The sequence below is a fragment of the Pteronotus mesoamericanus genome, unplaced genomic scaffold (assembly GCF_021234165.1).
Source record: "Pteronotus mesoamericanus isolate MK-2021 breed Mesoamerican mustached bat unplaced genomic scaffold, CSHL_Meso_final contig_25, whole genome shotgun sequence".
Classification (NCBI taxonomy): Eukaryota; Metazoa; Chordata; class Mammalia; order Chiroptera; family Mormoopidae; genus Pteronotus; species Pteronotus mesoamericanus.
In genome coordinates this window covers 4,137,653-4,154,250 of record NW_026555105.1, presented here as the reverse complement: position 1 = coordinate 4,154,250, position 16,598 = coordinate 4,137,653, and the positions used below count along the sequence as shown (strand labels likewise).

Sequence of the window (16,598 nt, the reverse complement as noted above, 5' to 3'; positions counted from 1 at the left end):
GAGGGGCCCACTTCCTGGCTGCCTTTTCTCTCTTACATTACTGAAGAGATGAGGGATTGCTTGGAGGTTTCTTTATAAAGGCACTGTGCCCTCAGGACCTAATCATGTCTCATGGGCCCTGCCTTCTAATACCTTCCACTTTGAGGTAAAGATTTCAATGTATGAATTTAGGGGAGACTTCATCACTGAGTCTGTTGCAGGGAGTGTGCATATTAAAATCGATTTGGGTGTATATGGACTTCTGTAGACACAACTATGTGGGTTATCTACCTGTAGATATATATTTATAGCTGTATCAGAAGTTGTGATTTCCACAGTCAGCGGGGGTCAGAAAAAACATATAAGTGAGAGAAGAGGACGGAGCGGACACTAGAGTGAAATGTCAAAGGCCCAAGACCCAACAACGGTTGACATGAGACTGTGGACTTAATGTAGGAGATCCTGTGATTTTTTTTTCCCCAGAGAAGCTGAGGATTTGAGTCTGTATATAACATCTCCCAGTCTGTAACTGTAGGAAATGAATTCTAGTTAAAACCAACTGCAAAATAATCACAACTAGTGGGCCAAAGAAAACATGTCTGTAGACTCTGTCTTGCTCATAGACGTGCATTTGCAACCTCTGGTTGATAAACCTTCATAGTCTTTCATGTATCAAGATACCACAGACACAGTTACATGTGAGCACCCACAAGTGCCCTTTCAGAACACCCACCCTGACCATTGCATTGTGCTAGGTACTCTGAATCGTACAGAGGATCATGATTTCGGACTTTCTTCTTTAAGGAGAATAAATTCACAAAATCATAAAGGAATGCAGAACCGTTCAACAATGCAAATCATGCATTGTGGCTGCAGACACATACAGAGAGCTGCCCATCTGGAAGGAAATCTGCAAAACCGAAAGGAACTGGGTTGGCACGCTAGGATTAGGGTAGTTTGAAAATTGATGATGGAGACATGTGGGGTGGTTGGATTTAAAGAGTGGGAAAAGCCTGCCAGCTATTGATGTGACCTGCCCCAAAGCAGCTCTAGGTTATTCCCAAATGACCTTCGCATTCATTGCTCTGGGATTTTAGAACAGGAATCAAGCACAACTTTCTGTGAAGGGCCAGAGAATAAAGGCTGTAGGTTTTGTAGATGAAGATGGTCTCTTGCAACCCCTCAGGTAAAGCAACCGTAGGTAAAATGTCGTCAACTGAGTGTGGCCATGATCCACAAAAACTTTTATTCAAATTTCATGTAATGTTCACATTAGTGAAATTTAAAAAAAGATCCTATTATTTTATTTTTAGACAGAGGCAAAAGGACAGAGAAAGAAAGGGAGAGAAACATCAATGTGCGGTTGCCTCTTGCACACCCCCTACTAGGGACCTGGCCTACAACCCAGGCATGTGCTCTGACTGGGAATTGAACCAGCAACTCCGTGGTTCACAGACCAGTGCTCAATCCACTGAGCCACATCAGCCAGGGCTGAAATATTTTTTTTTATTTCCCCTCCCAATAATTTAAAAATGTTCTTTTTGAACTAATGCAGACTTGATGTTTATTCCCCTACATGCTTACCAATTCTGGATATTACCACAGAGATAGATAAATGGGTGGATGGACAAATAGCTGGCTGGCTGAATGGAGAGATGGATGGACAGATAGATAGATATTAGCTAGCTAGCTCTAAAGTTGACTTCAAGTCACTTTGAATTTATAGAACAACATGTAATTTGCATTAAAGTTGTGTAGCTAGCCATGAGATGCCTCAAACATCTGAGGAGATTTTTTGAAGGTTCCTTATTTGCAAAGCCATCAATTAGCATAAATTGTTGTGTGCTTGAAAGGCAGGCTCTGCACGCACATGTTTTTCCATTTACAACCTTCTCATTACTTCCGCTAAAAATTAATCAGAATTATGAGTAATTTGTTCAGATCATCCCCTTGCAAATTTAACTGGAAAATAACGTTGTTTGCTCTTAATTTGCTGTATGCTAAATGAGTTCTGTAAAATGAATGTCATTTTAAAGCAACAGCATCCTGTTTTAGATGGAAATGAGTTAGCTTCCAAAAGGATCTGAATCTCAAGGAAGTTAAACTGGGGATTGTGAAACGCTTCAAAGAAACGCACTTGAGTCAATTTCTGATTGGGGAGAAAGGAGAGCGTGTGCTAAAATGAACCAAATGACAACAATATGACTGCCCACCCTCCCTGGGTTACAGTTTTGAGATTTCTGGTCATTGGGAATGGATCCACACAGATCTGGCTGGATTCTCACGTAGGAGTTGCCCTGAAGCCACAGCTGGCTTGCCTCCCTGAGACAGTCAAGGTCATAGATGGAGAATGATGGTGAAGTGTGAACCTCTGGGCTTAGCCCCGTTATTAGGAAGCCCTAACCCACTGTTAGCTGACTTCATCTACAGACAGAACCCTTGACTGTGGGACCCATGCCAGTTTGACGTTGTAGCCTTGAGTGAGTAGGTTTGGGTTGGACTTGTGACCTTGCGTCCCAGAGCTCACAAAGAGGGAGCTTGTGGGTTGGGCAATAATAATAGCAAGAATTATTCTTGTGGCCGGCAGTCTAACGGCTCCCCAGCGATGCCCACACCCTAATCCTTGGAGCCCGTGACTATTACAGACTGGGAGGTGTTATGTACAGAGTCATATCCTTGGCTTCTCTGGAAAAGAAAATCAAGGGATCTTCTACAATTCTCCCCATGTAGATCTCCACACAAGAGATCTCCACACTCTCATGGCAACAATCATTGGTCTTAGGCTTTGGAAGTTGCCCTGTCGTAGTCTGCTGATTAAAAGTAGGTTACAGTCAGAAAAGGGGATCCAGTGGGCATGAACACCGGGACGAGAAGATCAATGGGCCACCTGTCTGTCTTCACACCATGCAAACTCCTGGGGTCATGTTTACTTAGTGCTTTGATATTATCTTTTTGATACTTTTTCTACTTTATGGTGTTTTGCTAATAATATTTATTTGTGGAACATCTGCCATATGCCAGGCTCTTTAGTAATTAATAGTCTCAGCGATCTCTCAAGCCTCCTACAGTATGCCACATACTTTCCTTGCTTTTTCTCTGATCACTGCAATATCTCTGTGAGGTAGATTCACTCTTTATTCTCATTCATTTGTTCACTCAAAACTGTTCATGGAGGACATGAGATGCTCTGTTATGTGCTGTGGGGTAGCATGGTGATTGACAGGTGAAGCCCATGCTCCCCTGGGGCTTACGATTCAAGAAAATTTTATTCATGGCTCTTGACATGGAAGGAATCACTGTCCCTGTCATATAGATGAGGAAACATGCTCAGAGTGGCTAAGTCCCTTGCCTGCAGCCATAGAGCTCATGACTATTGGCGCTAAGAACGCAGGGTCATTGTCTTGCGTTCCTAAACTTCTACCTGTGGCCACAACACCGCAGCCCCCGGAAGAGTCGTATCCTCGCTGAGAATTCTATCAGCGTTTCCAAATTACCCTGAAAACTCTTCAGAATATCAACTTAGAGTATATCTAAAAAAATCACTGTTCCAGGAAATCCCATTTCTTTGGGCAGTTTTGGCACCAGAAAGCAATCTGGTGGTTCTCCCCACCTTCTCGCTTTTGAAACTCAGTTGTATTATTATTCGCTCTGAAGGGGGTGCTAGACGAAGGTGGGGTGAGCCTGGACTAGGGGAGGCCTCCCTGTCGAACAAGGTGGACCAGCTGCCAGCTGCCTTGCTAGAGGAGCTGCCCAGAGACAGCGGGGACAGCTCCGGGCTCCCTGGGGCAGCCGCTATTTTTGCCACCTTGGAGATCAGTGTCTCTGACAAAGTCTAATTTTGGAACAAGGAGTGGCGGTGTGTGGGATGGTCCTCATTCCACGACGGGGCCTGTCATTTTTAGAATTTCTTTAAGGCGAGGGCGACACAGTGGAGGAGGATTGCAATTTAACAGGCTCTTCCCGGGGCTGTGGGAAAGGGGAGCCCCCTGGGGTGGGGGTGTCGGCCCCACGGTGATGTCTCCCTGTCGTCTGGCTGTGCACAGGTTTGAGAGTGAAATCTGAACAGTTTTTCACCGTGGTCCCCTCTTTTTTGTTGGTTGCTTTAATTGACGTATTTTCTTCCAAACTTGGTTTTGCAAATCAAATTTGCTAACGAATTTGTAGAATCCAAGCAGAAATCTTCCACAATTCTGGAAATCAAAGGATTTTATAGTCAGTCTCATTTAAAAAGCAATATGCTACCCAACTTTTTTAAATACAGAGGGCATCAAAGAAATAAGAACATGAATTTCATTACTGTTCAGACACTGAAATAGACCCTTGCATGCCGGACACACACACACATGCATGCACACACACGCGCGCACATATATATATTCCCTCTTCTTCTCCCACAAAAAAGATATGTTTTTAACTTTCTCTTTATGGGCTCTGGTTAATTGGGATTTTTTTTCTTCTTCTCTTTCTTTTTATATTGCTTAAAGCAATTATCAGCTTTTTCCTTTTCCTGAATTAAGCCCTTTTTACATCCTGGTATATTAATTACCCAAAAAGCTTTTTAACAAACACCTGTCTATTACTTGCATAGCAATGTGGTAGGTCTTATGGAGAATACAAAATAAAGAATAAAAGTCCTTTGCATCTTTAAAGGGAGCTTAAAACTTAGATAGGGAGTCAGGGTTTATATTCCTCAAATCATGCAACAGTATAGTCCTGTAAATTCAATTTGTACCGTCTCTTTGGAGGGCAATCTGTCCTTATTTATCAGAATTACATTTATACAACTTTCTATCCAGCAATAGTACTTCTGGGAACTTACTGTGGAGACGTGCCAGCAGAAGCGAAGATGACGAGGACACAAGTGTTCGCGGAAGGCACCGTGCCTTCATTCTTACCTTCTGCTGTTTAACAAATACTGGTTGAGCCCGGCCACCCACGAGATGCTGTGAAATGACTCTGGAGACGACGAGGCTCCCATTCTTGGGGGGCTTGTCTGTCATAACAGACACAACTGAAACAGCTGCAGCGTCCCTCAGTGGGGAATAATTAGGTAAATCATAGCACATGCCACATGAATTATACGAGGAAGTTAAAGAGCATGAAGAGCCATACTTGTAACATCAAAGGTGCGTGAAGGACATGAAGGAACAAGAGGCAGGAGCGGGCAGAGCGGATGCGCGCATGTGTGCTTTGCAAACACAACTTCAGGCGGATGCAGGGGTGCATGGTCATCATATTGGTTACCTCTGGGGGTGAGATGACGGTGTGAGGGTCCAGGAAGGGTCTTTTGTATTTCACTGTATGTCTTTTTCTTCCATTTAATTTTTTTAAAAAAATCATGGCTACATAATTGTATTTCTAGGAACAGACACAGTAGTCAAGCTTCTGGCACGTGGCATACTGGACTGATACCATTGATGGGGGAGAGGGAGGTTTTATGAATGCGTAAAAATGCAGGATAAGAGAGAATGATTTAAAACAATAGTTTCATGGAGCCTGAAAGCTTCATCAGTCAATTTTCAGGTGCTAGGAATGGGGTCTCCGTTAAGGGGCAAGATCATCTTGTTGGAGAAGTTATGCCTCAGCCGAGTTTTAGGATGAGTGAGAGTGAGCTACATGCTGCTACTGCTGGTGATGGTAATGTATCTCCTATTCATTGAGTACTTACTATGTGCCAGACACACTCCCAAGCACTAGACATGTATTAACTTTTAAGCATCAACATGACTCTGTTGATGTGGGCACTGCCATCCCATTTTGTAGTTATGGAGTTTGAAGCGTGGACACCAAACTACAAGCGAGGGAGCCACCATTTAAATCCAGGCCCCATGGCCCACAGTTTGGCCGCCATGCTCTACTTACTCGGCTAAAATTAAATTAATTGAATCAAGTCACCAAGCACTCCTGAATTCATTAGAAATTGAAAGAGGCTAAGTGGAATTAACCTACATTTAGTAACAGACATTGAAGACAGATGGAACTGTTTATTCAGACAGGATCGATATGGCTACAACTCGGGCTTCTTGAATTTGCTGTGACTTTCATTCCTGATTATTAGGGAAACAAGTATTTTTCTGAGCATGCCCCTTTCAGTGTCTTACAACGATATGAGAACGTGCAAGGTGCAATAGTGGGTTTTAATAACCGTTTCACCTGATTATGAAGTGCTGCCTTACCTTGCACAGTTTCTTCCCAGAGCTTGCTGTGCCTCTACAGGAAACGGAAATACATTGAACATTGCTAACAGCTTGTAGCTTTGTTCAGGAACTCTAAAACTAATGGTAATGTGTAAGGCAGTGTCTCCACAAGCAGGAGGTAAATTGAAAGCCTGATGCTGGCCAGACAGTGGGTTCACGACGTGAACCGAAAGTGTTCACATGACAGCAGGGAGCACCTGGTTAACCGGGGAGTGTCGGGTTGACCAGATGGCCGACAGCGAGCACCACAGTGTTCCTGTTGTCAGTCACGGCAGAGAGGATAGATGACGAGGACTAGGAGATGCATGGAATCAGTGCAGTGCCATTTTCAATCTCTTCTGAGAAGTCAGGAAATAAGTGCTTTACCCATCTCCACCAAGGGCTGGCACATCTTTTCTGAAAAGGGCCAGATGTTACCTCTTTTAGATTTTATGGGCTGTGTACGGTTGCTGCTGCTGCTGCTCCTTCCCTTCCTCCTCTCCTCCTCTTTTTTTTTTTTTAACTTTAAAAATGTAAAAACCATTCTTTGTTCTGGGCCATACAAAAACAGGCCACCAGCACCTGGCCTGGTTTTTAGGCATTAGATACAAATGTGCTTACTTAACCAGCCTCCCCTCCTCCAAGCCATGTGATTCACTTCTTCTCGTAGGATTTTGCCAAAGGCCCAGTATCCATACCTAAAGGCTTGTTGAGTGAACAGACTAGGGATCGGTTAGATAATTTTGTGAGCAGAGTGGAAAAGAAAAATGGAGCCAGAATACCCACTGTTGTTCCCTTCCAACGCCCACCTAAGACCCAGGTTCCGGGCAAGTCAGCTTCACGGGCCGTGGGAAGCAGCCCCCGAGGACAGGAATCCCAGTGTGCAGGTGGGAAGAGGGCTTCCTTAGCAAGGAGGCATCAGAGTTACCAGAAGCAAAGGGAGCAATGATTTTGTTTAATGCGTGTGACTGGGAATTCAGATGGCTCTGAATAAATACATGCAAATCACTTTCATTCCCCGTGAAAATAACCATTTGAGTGCATCTGGTACTCAGCAAAATGCTGCACTTGGAAACGTGGCCCCACAAGGCTGATTTCATGAACAGCCTGCTGTACCGAAGCCACGGCCACAGTAGGGGCATTGTGTTAGCCAGAGCTCTCGGCTGCTGTCTCTGCCACCATTTCTCCCTGGTGGGAAGCAATCCTTTCTCTCTCACTCCCCTCCCCTCCTTTCTCTCTGAAGTTCAAGAAGTAAGCCTCCGCTCACTCTCTTCCCTCTCCTCAGCAGTTCAGTAACATTTTGTGTGATATCTTGGTAAGATGTCGATGATTGATGGCAATACCTGTCGCTTTCCCAGCAAACATCAGACGGGGGAGAGGAGTTGGAGAAAGTAGACAGCTCTCTGAGTGTTTCATGCCAAACATATGTCAGCGCTGGAGTCGGGATCAGGCACCCGTGAGAACGGGTGTCAGTGGGAAGCCAGGAGAGACCGCGTTGGGCAGGTGGTTCTTTTCCATGGGAGAGAAGGAACCACGGGAATCCAGCAGCCTGGCCGAATCCCTGGTCGATTCTGTTCCTCAGGGTTCCCGTCTCCTTGCATCCTAGGCGTTTGGCCAGTTGCCATTTCTCGAAGCTTTGGAAATAAAATTCAGGTGACTTTTATTGTGATGAATAGGATATGAGCCCATCTTTAAGGTCTTCGTAACATCTTCATAGCATTCTATGAGAAACACACAAGATTGCGATATGCACTTGAAGTTGTGGGGTCAGAAGCCAGGTCTGAAATCCTGGCCGGGCACCTCTGTCAGCCCAGAGACCTTGGGCCAATCTCTACACCACCCTTAGTATTCATCTCCCCTCTGTACAGGGGGCCAGATCGGTACATGGTGCGTCAGGTGGGATAAAACAAGTCACTTCCTGACATAGTGCCCGGCACCTTCTAAATACAGATCAGCCTTGTCATCATTGACTTGATGATTCATTCGTTCAGTCAAGTCGGCTCATCCATCATTGAGTCATTCAGCTGCCTTTTATAAAGTGCCTACTATGTGCCAGGAATCCTGGAGGGCTCTAGGTCTGTGAGCACGTACAATGAACCTTCTCCACCTATGCCTAGCAGAGGGTCTGCCCCTTTTTAGATGCAGAAGGCACCGGGACCGAAGCTGGGCTTTGAACCAGCACTCTGGCCATTCCCTGTGGAATCCTGGGGCATGGAGGAGGCACGTTGGATTCATTTCTGTTTCCGGCCCCTAGCTCAGTGCGTGGCTTACAGACAATGCCCAGAGTGTGTAAGTGGATGGAATGAGTGAATAAATGCACCGAAGAACATCGAGTGCAGAATTCATGGAAAGGGGTGGGGGAAGGCAGGGCGTTAGGGAGCCCCTAAGCAGAGACCCGCATTAGGAGGCTCAATCTAACTGAGCAAAATTAAGCTTGGAACAAGCTGTTCCATCTGGCCCTGTGCTGAGAGTCTGCACGCTTTATTTCATTTAATTTTCACAACTGTCCTTGGACGTAGGGACTGGTTTTTGAATCCTATTTATATTATATTCATATTAACATGTGTATGTAAAATTTAACTGACTGTAAGAATATCACCACATCGATGATGATTAATACTAATTTTTTTCATTATTTGTTTACATGCATGTCTTTACTTTCTTTTCCCTTCTTCAGTAACTCCTTAATCTTATCAAGAAGTTTATACTTACCTTTCCATGTTTTCCTCTGTATCCATATAATCCTGTATGGAAATCTATCTACATACACACATGCTTAGATAGAGATACACAGAAACACGTACTCACGTTGTGTATTTGAGGGTCATTGTTGGTTTTACAAAAGTCTGATGAAACCACACACTTTAGAGACCCCCCCCCCCGATTTCCTCATTCAAAAGTAAATCCCATGGAAGAAGTTAAAAGTCGCGTGGTATGTAGGTCTGATTCAAGGGTTGGCAAACTGCAGACCAGAGGCAAAATCGGGCCTGCACCTGTTTTTCTAAGTAAAGTTTTCCAGGGACACAGACACGCCCTTTCAGTTATATATTGTTATGGCCACTTTCACATCAAAACAAAGGGGTTTTACTTGGCCATAGAGATTGCATGGGGCGCAGGTCTGTTTCCTACCTGGCCCTTGACCGAGGTTTGCCACCCTAGGTCCTGTTCATCCCTTTTAGTGGCTGCGTGACATTTCAGGGTCTCGGTGGAACATGAATTTATTAAGCCTGCCCATGGGAATATCAGATTTCTTGCCACTAATAAATAATACCGCAATAAGCATGTACACTTACCTTTACATATTGTTTATTTAACTGACTTCCTGAACTTTATTGGATTGTGTTTCTAAAAACTTTATTTAACTGGATTTTCTACATGCAGCAGTAGAATTGCTGAATCAAAGGGTATTTGATTCCAAAATACTGGAATACTGTGCATTTCATTGACAGTATTATTAGGTCCACTTCATAGCAGGGGCAACTGAGGCCCAAGTGGCTTGGGATTAGTAAGTGAAGAGTCAGGACAGGAACGTAAAGCCCAGGACTTGTACTCCATGGGAACCGAAAGGAAGGAGCACACCTGGGGGCTGTGGCGGTGGGACACAGGGCAAGAAAATGGGACAGGGGCACCGAGAGACCTTGGCTCTCCACCTTCAGTGAGCACCAAAGTCACGGGTCGCTGGGCTCTGCCTCCCGCATCCCTGCGGTCTGGGGTGGGGCGTTGGATTTTGCATTTCCAACAGGTCCCCAGGTGAACCCGGTGTCGTCGGTCCAGGAACTGCCTGTGGAGGACCGTGGCTCTGCAGTGACTGAGAATCTGGTTCCTTGGTCCCCAGAAGAAGTGGGACAGGATCTAGAGAGGGCTTGGCACAGGACTGCACACCTCGGAACCCCACATGCGTAGAAAAAGTCACAGCCAGACCTACACCCATCACTCAGTGAACACACCGTTGTTCCAAGAACAGAATCCCGTAATTGTCTACGACACCGACACCGGCCACTAAGCGGTCTTTCCGTGTGTGTCACAGCTGTGTTTGCGGGTTTCCTATGAGAGCAGGAACCTGGTGCTAACTCCAGGGGAGAGCGCCTGCCGGTGGGGGAGGCGCGAGCACAGTGCTGAGCAGGCGTCCGCACCGCCCGAGGCTGGCTGACCTCTTCTCGTCAGCTGCGTGGTTGCCCCGTAATGATTCCAGCACTCGCCCTGCGACGTTGGCGAGGCTGTGCCGGTGGAATTGGTTCCTGCCGCGTAGTGCGGCAATTACCATTTTAAGCAGTTTGTATTGATTGAGCGAGCCTGCTTCATCAAGCAGGAAGAACCCAAAGAATGCAGCGAGTATAGTTATCGCCATAAATTACTCTCAGCACCAAGCCAGATGAGATACATTTGCTAGAACTCTACAAGGGTGTTTGATACACTTCAGAAGTGTGGATTTATTTGTCAGATTGCAGAAATAGATCGTATGTTCCACAAACACACGCTTAATTTTTGTCTTTTTAAAAAAGATTTTATTTATTTAATGTAAGAGAAAAGGAAGTGAGAGAGAGAGACATCGATGTGTGGTTGCCTCTCACGTGCCCCGTAGTGGGGACCTGGCCCACAACCCAGGCCTGTGCCCTGCCTGGGAATCGAACTGGTGACTTTTCGTTTCACAGGCTGGTGCTTAATGCACTGAGCCACACCAGGCAGAGCAGCCCCTTGATTTTAAAATTGTTTTATATCCTCTCACAAAAACCTACCTTTTTCTTTTTAATGTCTGTGAATCAATCTGTTGTATAGATGCACAATAATGTGAAGGTAAGACTACTTTGTTTAAAACAAAAATGAAACCAACTCTTCCCTTTCCTGATGCAGTACCATTTAAAAGTAACTTTTGAGTCAGCCTAAAATACGATTTGACACATAAATGACATTAAATAGATCTTTAAAAAACTGATTATTGGCATAACGGTCGATAGAGTGGGTCCCAGAATAAAAATTGCGGTTAGCTGGGGAAAAAATGTGATGCAGGAGATTGGGTACGGCTTTAATTCCATCATCTTACCTGGTGCATTATAAATGATTAAGGAAATGAATGAAGAAAATACAGGACAGCAAAAGGACAGTCTAGGATGCAGACAGGAAAATGACGGGAGAAGAGGGCACATTTAGGAGTGTCTGGAATATATTAAATGAAAAAAAGAAGATGACATGCAGCGTATAGATGGTCATGCATTTTGTGTTAAATACGTATTGTGTGTGCACATCTTCAAAACAAGACTAGAAGGAAATATACTAACATGATAAAAGTTATCTTTGCTTCTTTGTTTTCTCCGGGTGATGGATATAGGGCTTATTTCAAATCTACCTTATATATATTTTCGTATTTCCTGAACATAAATAAAAATAGATCAATACTAAGAAAGAAGGAATACAGTTTATTAGACATCTTAAAAATGAGTAATAAAGGTCACAAAAACGTGGGCCACCCCCCAACCCCCACCCTTTTAGGTGCCGGGCAAAATACTACCAGCCCCAAAGAGAGGGCTGCCTTGGGGAAAAGAAACTCGCCGGGGAGGGAGAGGCAGCTTTGGGCCTAGGGACCCAGGAGCATCCAGGATTTTCCTCTGTTTCTATGGTCATTCCAGGCTGAGAGTAAGAGTTTCATTCTTGTCTGTTCATCGAGTTTGTCACACACTGACTGAAGCAGGTGATTCAAGATATTCTCTAAGCAGACTGATTGATTGAGTGATTGATTGGATATGTGGATTATTTTTTTGTTATTGCCTGAAAAATTTTTAAAACTTCTGTCCTCAAGCCAGAAGCACAGTCCAATATCACATATTTAGGTTTATTTAGAAGCTATTGCTAAAGACAATATTTCGATTGCTCTAATAAGGCTGATTGTAAACATTGCTAACATTTATGGGATCCCACCCTGAATCACGTATGTTCTTGGAATTATTTGCAAATCGGGAACTGCTTGCTCTCTTTCTTTTCCACTGACAAGATATTAAGGACTAAAGGAGGTTAAATAACCAGCCTAGAGTCGTACACTTGTTAGTGGCAGAGTCCAGACTTCAACCTGATTTTGGACCAAGGTTGGGCTCATCTTACCACAGTGGGAAACTTGATTCCCAGAACAAAGGTGATAAGTAACCTAGAAGAGTGGTTCTCAAATCGTGGTCCCTGGCCCAGTAAGTTGGAATCACCTGGAAACTTGGCAGAAACACAAATCCCTGGCGCCCACCCCTAGAGCAGGAGCAGGGCCCAGGACTCCAGGCGATTCCCGTGCTCGCTGAAGTTGGACTACCGACTCAGGGTCCAGAAAGCACAGGTAGACCAATAATATTTCCAATGTTATTTTCAGAGGAGAATTGGCAGGCAGACCACGTGGATGGAGTTCAGGAAACCCAACGGAGAACGTCGATGGAATGGGAGGGGCCTGTGAATGAGGCTGCTGGGCTCTGAGTAGGCTGAGCGAAGGGAGACATTGAGATGCCGATTTCTGTGGGACCCAGTTTGACTTTTTCTCTCTTGGACTGAATTGTCCCTTCTGACTCACCTTGGCCCACATTTTGTGCTTAAAATATCCATGGGAAGTAAATTGGTTTGTATGTTCTCTCTTAGAGGAGACACCAGACTGGGATGAGCTCTGGAAGTCTCTCTGGTTGCGCAGACATCCCAGCGTAGCGGTAGCTGACTCGCAGCTCAACCCTATGGTCACAGCGGTGCCCTTGTTCAGCAGGTGGAGTGAATGGAAAATGACAATATGATTTGCATATGCAAAATTGCTGTGGCAGAGGCCCCACTGGAGACACTTTCAAGGAGCAGCCTGCTGGAGGTTTGCGTCTGACGAGGATGGAATTAGGTCCTGAGGTGTCACCCTGCCATCATGGTGACGTATGCTTGTTTCTGAATGGATCCAGACCCGACTCACAAACCGGCCATATGGTGCTCATGATCGACTGTAGCAGCAAACACTCACATCCTGTCGTGCTGTTCAATTTCCAAACACACCATTCTCTGCTGTAGAAGCAGTTGGATTCCCGAGAAGGACAACGTGGCATAGTATTGCAGCTGTGACTCAACATTGCTCTGCAGTCCTCGCCTGAGACTCACAGCGTCAGCCAGACCTGGCGCAGAACACAGGACGCGACAGTGTGCCTGGTCCTGTGGAGGACGCCGGGTTTCCTTTCTCACGGAGAAGCTGTGCACCGCGTGCATGAGAACTTTCTCAAGAGGGTGGATGGATAGAGTTCACCCCTCTTTCTGGGGGGAGGCGCTTAGCAATCAGCGACCCCCTCGCCATGCATCCTGGGAGGTTTGAAAAAGGATCTGTCTGCGTTGATAGTGATGGTGACCGGGGACCATGCCTGGGTCAGTTGTCACTGAAGTTTAAATGTTACTTCCCCTGGGACTGGGAGCTACCCACTAACTCATGATGTCATGTTTTTTAAAAAACAGTTTGCATTGCACATGCTGCTATCTGATTTTATATTTTTGATGACAGCTTTATGGAGATATAATTCACGTACCATATAATGTGCCCTTTAAACTGTACAATTCAGTGGTTTTAATATATTCTCAGAGTTGCGAGAGTATCACCGCACTCAATTCTAGAACATTTTCATCACCCTCAACAGAAATCCGTTTCCTTCAGGCATCACCCCGCCTTATGCAGCCGTTGACTTAGTTTCTCTCTTGTCTGAATTTGCCTTTTCTGGACATTTCATAGAAACAGAATCATACCATGTGTGGCCTTTATGTCTGGCCTCATAGCATAAATCAGGACCTCATTCCTTTTTATGGTAATCTGATTACTTTTATTTGTTTAGTTTAATTATCTGTCTCGTTAGAAGGGAGGTTCTGTGAGAAAGGAGCCTTTGAGGCTCAGAGAAGGGGAGGGTGTGTCTCATGTCACACAGCCCTGGAGAGCATCCTAAACCGGCACGTGGGTCTCTGACCCCATGGTCACTTTCCGTCCCTGGTAGCGCCGTGATCCCTCTGCCTTCCAAACACAGCCCCTTCGATCCATTGATTATTTAGGCCACTGGGCAGTTTCCGGACTCGCGAAGGCTGGGTTAGGAAGAGACCGGCGTGCGTCGCTGCTGGTTAGGGGGACAGTTTGAGTATTGAAGGGTAAGAAGACATTTGACATGCATGAAGGCTTGCCCGCCTTCCCTGTGGGATCCTGTGCTAACACTGCTCATTGAATGAATAAATGTCACGCTGCACTCCCCCGCTGGGGGACTGGCCTCCCCGGCCGTGCTGTGCACGGAAGCGGATCTCCCCGAGGCCTCGCTGCTGCTCGTCACTTGAATGGCAAAGCAGACCGAGGTAGCATCTTACTGCTCCGTCCCCCATGGCCAGGGGCAGTCACGTTCATTTCACCTGGACCTGACGCTTCAGCAGGAATTCAGCCTTGGGTTCCCGGGGGTTCTAATTTGCTGGGTTATTAGGATTTATTTCCGCAAGTATTCCCTGCTACCCAGGCAGAGGCTGGGTTCGTTCATCCGTTCGTTCACGCACCCTCTGTTTCTTAAGCCTCCGGATTCCCAAGCTAGGTGCCGGGGATAGAGATTAAAGGGATGATCCCCATTTTCTGGAATCCATGTCTGTCTTGCGGGGCGGGCTAGAGCAGCAGCTGTCCCAAAGCAGCCAGTGATCCGACTTCGAGCAGGACTTTGTGTCTGGGAGCAGCACCTGGTATCGTTAGGGGAGAAGAGATGTCAGCAAAACGTCCCGGGAGGGGATTCCTGAGCTGACTCCTGAAGGGAAGGTCGGTGCCAACCAGGTGGCTGGTGGGGCAGCTCTCTGGCCTGGGGAGTGGCATTTTCAGTAGCAGGCGGGTGTGAGAGTGGGCGTCCCGGGTGCTTGGAGATGACTGGACCAGGATCCTGGAGGCCAGCACTTCCAACCGATCTTTTTCTGCATTTTCTATAACCTACGTGAACTTCCGGCCTCCAAGATACCTCCCAAAGTGGCAGTGGCTCAGGTCATAATGATCTTCCCATAACCCAATTGTCCCAACAATTTGCAAAATGGGAGGTTTTCTGGGAGTGGCTCTCGTTATAGCAGAAATACCTCTGCTTATACACGTTATGGTTGTGGTAATTTTTATTTTTCCTTTTTAATGTGAGAGTACTATGTTTATTTTAAAGGAAAAACAAAGTAAGTCAAAGTGGATCAGATTTTTAAATCCTTCTCTCCCGATACCCCAGGTTACCCAAGTCGAACTCCTTAAAAAATGTAGTGTTAATTTGCACTTCCACCAGGGGGCGTCCATGAGCCCCATTCACATCCCCCTTCGCTACTTGGCGTTGCTTTCAACAATAAAGAAAAACGATGTAGACGCTGTCCTCTTCCACTTTTCACCAAATCACTTCCGGAGCCTTCTCACCCTTTGAGAATCTAGACATTTTTGAGTGAAATAAGACTTTTTCATCATTTTTCTCGAAAGACAATGAGAATGCTCCTTTCATAAAATAAGCTGTCCTTTCAAAGGTTCAACAAAGGAGTCAGGAGCCAGGCCTTGTCGTGGTCCCTGTGAAACATGACATTGCTGTCATCTCCTCCTCCTCCCAAAATAAGCTTCCTAAAAATAAAAATACAGCCACAGCGTGTGGCACTGCAGAAATATATTCCTAGTCGCATCATGAACAAGTCGAAGCGATGGCTCTTTCCCAAGTGTGTTTCTTATATTAAATCTCTAATTATATTAAATATAATCTCTTTATAGTAGGAAAGCCAGATAATTGTACTTTGAAAATTCAGTTCTTTTTCTCTCTTTATTTTCTTGCATTCATGCAAATGGGTTTGAATGTGACCAGGAGTTGCTGGGTTTTTTGGCTTTGCTTGTTGCTCTTAGATTTTGGGACTGTCATACCTAGACATAGAGAAATAGCGGCAGAACTCTTCTGCCAGCTCTGTTCTCAGCTTCTTGCCCCTTTCAACGGAGAGTATATGTTTAAGAAAGTTGAAAATGCCCTCACGAAACCTAGTGCTGTGTAATTCTTCTCAGGGACTCATTGTGGTAATTGTGCTATTATTGTGATAGGGACCGAAAAATTCAATCATCACACATAAATACAACACAAATTAAATTATCCTTGGAACAAATGGTTATAATTTTTTTTCTCCAAGTTCAGTCTCATCAACTACAATGATTTCGGCCTCCAGAGTATGAAGCCTCATATTATTTTGGCTTTATTGTGTGAACATACAAATATTATGCCCGGAACTACCACGCCGATGACTTGCACAGAGTGAGGAGTTTTCTTTAAAGAAAAAGAGACAGCTTTAAATGGGCTTTGCAATTAATAATTCATAATAATATCCTCCATTTTTTCACCCTGTAGCCAGTCTGTGCTCAGCAAAATGCCAAGCAGGTACCATTTCATGGAACGCTCATACGAGCAATTAAAATGGCAGTTCCCCAGATGGCGTGGGGGGGTTCCCTTTTTA

At 45.3% G+C, this 16,598-nt stretch overlaps 1 protein-coding gene across 1 annotated transcript in view; it reads left to right on the top strand.

Annotated features, from left to right (window-relative positions):
- Positions 1-16,598, top strand: part of DOK5 (docking protein 5) — a 116,491-nt gene that overhangs the window by 91,836 nt on the left and 8,057 nt on the right. The gene's annotated exons all lie outside the window — the stretch shown is intronic.